Raw genomic sequence first — 3,761 nt, forward strand, 5'->3', positions numbered from 1 at the left:
CCACCCCCATTGCCGATTACTGTAGACCGGCAATGTTCATTATTCAAAGAAAAATTAGAAAATTATATAATAGTTAAATTGGATTTTGGAAGGTGTATCATTGAAATTTAAAGTCACCCCCTGATAGTAGAGTTTCTAGATGGTCTGAGGACAAGAATGGCATATGTACATTTTGCAAAACAAATAATGAAGAAGACATAAGACACTTTTTAATTACTTGTCCGCCCGGCGCTCCTATACATACGTTTAGCTTTAGAGGAGGTAAATAAACTTGAATGTAAATTAAAGTCAGAATATTGATGTCTGGGATCAATTTTCGAATGCTAATATTAATATCAAATTAAGTTATGTCTTAGGCTCCACTACTCTTTCCTTTAAAAAAGTCGAGAAATGCTTCGATGAATTTTGTAAAGTTTACGGCAAACGAGCGTGTAGAACTTGTAATGAACTTAAGCATTTACAAACCTTGTCGTAGATTAAGTACCGTAAACTGGGGTAACTTTGGCAGGTTTTTCACATTATAGGGCCAATATCTCCAAAAAAACTGAATCTTTTTTTTTCTTTCTACCATATTATTTACATTTGAGGGTTAATGTTGCCACTCATGTTGAAAAAAAATTAAAATCTGCATACAATTCTTCCCTGGGGGCCCATTAAGGAGCTGCCAAAGTTACCCTATGTTTGGGGCAACTTTGGCACTTGACATATTTTCTATGAATTAACATAAATGTTGAGAATAAAATAGACAAACACAAGATGAATTGTATTGGCAAGCAAATATCAACTTTAATAGCATCCAATAAAACTTTAAAACAGTATGAAATCATTAAAAAATCATAATTATAAAGTATTAAAGTGCTGTATAATAATATGCATTTATATTAGCTAAAATCCCATAGTCCGAATTACTCGCACATACACATTCATCGCAACCAAATTCAGGCTTGTATTCACCACCATTGCATTGAACACCTTAACTTCTCTCCCTTGTTTATTCAGATACGTCTGAATAATAATTTTCAGGTCATATGGAGTTATGGGTACCCCCATTTTGCCACTTCCGAGAGCGTTTGAACGAGAACCATCTCCTCCGCTTCACTCAGCACTGTAGGTCGTCCTACATTTTTCTTATGCTTTTGATTTAGCTTGCTTTGTAGAGTCGACCACGTACGGCATCTACGGCTTCTTATACATCATCGTCACTGAACGATTATTATTTCCTCTTTCCATTTCCTGCCTTGTAATTACAAACCATGATGGAACTGCAATTTAAAAGCGAAACCATTTAATAATACCAAACACTTTTAAATTGTTTTCTCCCTACTGACATTTTTAAATTCACTATATAGAAAAAGGCCTGGGGTTAAATAAATACATGAAAGAAAGGTAACTTTATTGTTATACAGTATAAACCTTTATATGTACTACTATTTAAATTTACGTTGACCAAACAAAAACAAAACATTTACTTCCGGGTTTAGGCCTAGTAGTAATGTTGGCATCATAAATAATATTATACTATTATTTTTAGTTAGGATTAATAATTTTGATAATTATTTGTATAGACACTTCTGAATACATCATCCATAAATAATTTAGTGGTTGTGGGTGTGTCCAGTACCCTAAATTATGCTAAACATTCTCGCCTAGGCTAGAGAGAATTGACTAGGCCTAGACTTGGAGGAGTTAAAGGTCAGGCACAAGCATGCAGCATGATGCCTCATGCATGGTGTATGTCGTCTAGCTGCATTGCAAGATGCTTAGACAAGCTTAAACATGTTTTTAAATCATGATTACAGAGTATTCTTTCATAGTCACACACTTAATATGTTCTTTAGCTCATATATAGCTGACTTACCGTTCAAGGTCAAGCAAATAGTTGCTATAACAAAGGCTGGACATTTTCTGAATATTATGATTTTTCGAAAGAAGTTTGGCGAACAATGCACGATCGGTAAAGGCTTTTGTACACGATTTTCTTTACATTTGACACAACTAGAGGGCGTTACCATATGGCCAGTCTTCGATTTTATTTTTTTTCTATTTATTCGCAATTTTTTAAAATGACCCTTAAAATTAGGCCACGCCCCTAAAGTCTTTCTTATATTTTTATAAAAACATATTGTTTAAAAAAAAAATCAAACTTGATATAATGAAATTATTTATTTCTGAACAAGTTGGTACCAACCATTCTCCAATCAGGTGAATAGAAATCCTCCGAACGAGCCGACAAAGTTTGCAGGTAGTGAACTGCCAAAGTTACCCTGCATGCCAATGTTACCCCAGTTTACGGTATATGTATTACTGATTAATAATTTGTAGTTAATTAATTTTGTTTACCGGCACTTTATCGCGGAGTCCATTGATCGTACAGGTGGCCCTTCGAAATTTGTGACAAGTAAAGCACGTTGTTCATGCAATTGTATTTAATTGTCATGTTTTTCGGGGATCATCAGCAGCACTATACTTGTGTTTATTTTTTAACTTAAGAATGTCATGTATTGTTTAATAATTTAATTTTTTGTTCTTGTAGCTAAGAATCTTAACTTATTTATTTTGTTTTATTTTGAACGCACCAAATGATTTTTGAGTGCCACCGATCTAAAGGTGTAGGCCTATGTTCTAATACATATTATAATTATTATTTTATTATTAATATCTATGTTCTTTGCTTACAGCAGTAAACTATAATATGTTGTGCAATGATGCAATTGTAATTTTCTACTCTTTGGAAGAATGAGCCTTGCAGTGGCAGATTCAAGGAGGAACCAGCCGGCATGTCCCACTCCCACGAATTATTTTTTTAAAAGGTGAAAAAAGAAAATCATATTCAAATTGAAGTATGAAAGTGCCTTTACCAGCCACCTAGAGTTGCCACAGGCTTAGTCACAAATTGTCTATGGTGGGACTGAGGTGGTATAGAGACCTCCATCGCTGGAAGTCCTTCCCTGCCCCACCCCTCCTGGACCCACCACAGCCGCATATATGAAGTAATTGTTTGTTAGGACTACAGAGCAGATGTTAGCATTAACGACCTATTGTTTTGTAGACAATTAGACTGCATACAAAATTATTTAAAACACAAAACAGAAAATTACTAATCACACACAAAAGAAATTATCTCTGAACATATTTATTTGCTGGGATTCTCAAGGAAAGCGATAGGTAAACAATAGTTTCAAATTCAATATAGGCCTGTATATGCAATCTCATAAATTATCTTCCATTTTAAATACAATATATTTCTTACAGTTAATACATTTTATACAATAGTTTTGATTTGATAAATAGTAAGTTATACATCATAGAATTGTTATGAAGTTTTTGAAATCACAATGTAAAATGTCACACGTTACACATGACTTGGCCTGCCAAATTCAAAGTATGCGTATGTAATTATTATTACTATTTGCTGTGTTCACGGCGTGAAATCGACCGTTTTTACATCACAGGAAAAAGTCAGCAAATTTACATACATTGTGATTTCAAAAACTGTCTATTGTTGACACTGATTGCACTAATTTGATTATAAAATATACCATTTACCAATAAATTGGCACAACTTTTACTCACTTTTACCGTATTACGTAAGTGTTTCGTCACAGCAATTTCAAAAAAGTAGCGCATTACATTTAAAGTCATTTTGAATTCAAGCCTTACTGTATGTAGGCATCATTGCACTTTGTACTTTTATACATAAATCGAAAATAATCATATATATAATATTAATATCTAGAATGCTATGAAAATATTAATTAAAG

The 3,761-nt window shown here is 33.3% G+C and overlaps 1 long non-coding RNA gene across 1 annotated transcript; it reads right to left on the minus strand.

Moving 5' to 3' along the window:
• Positions 1–761: 761 nt before the first annotated feature.
• LOC117122698 lies at positions 762–2,007 on the minus strand. Its single transcript, XR_004447738.1, has 2 exons — positions 1,859–2,007; positions 762–1,262 (listed from the first exon to the last, which is right to left on the minus strand). It is a non-coding gene; the product is annotated as an uncharacterized LOC117122698 (long non-coding RNA).
• Between the last annotated feature and the right edge of the window lie 1,754 nt (positions 2,008–3,761).

The sequence above is a fragment of the Anneissia japonica genome, unplaced genomic scaffold (assembly GCF_011630105.1).
Source record: "Anneissia japonica isolate Jap-2015-1 unplaced genomic scaffold, ASM1163010v1 scaffold287894_len555002_cov174, whole genome shotgun sequence".
Classification (NCBI taxonomy): Eukaryota; Metazoa; Echinodermata; class Crinoidea; order Comatulida; family Comatulidae; genus Anneissia; species Anneissia japonica.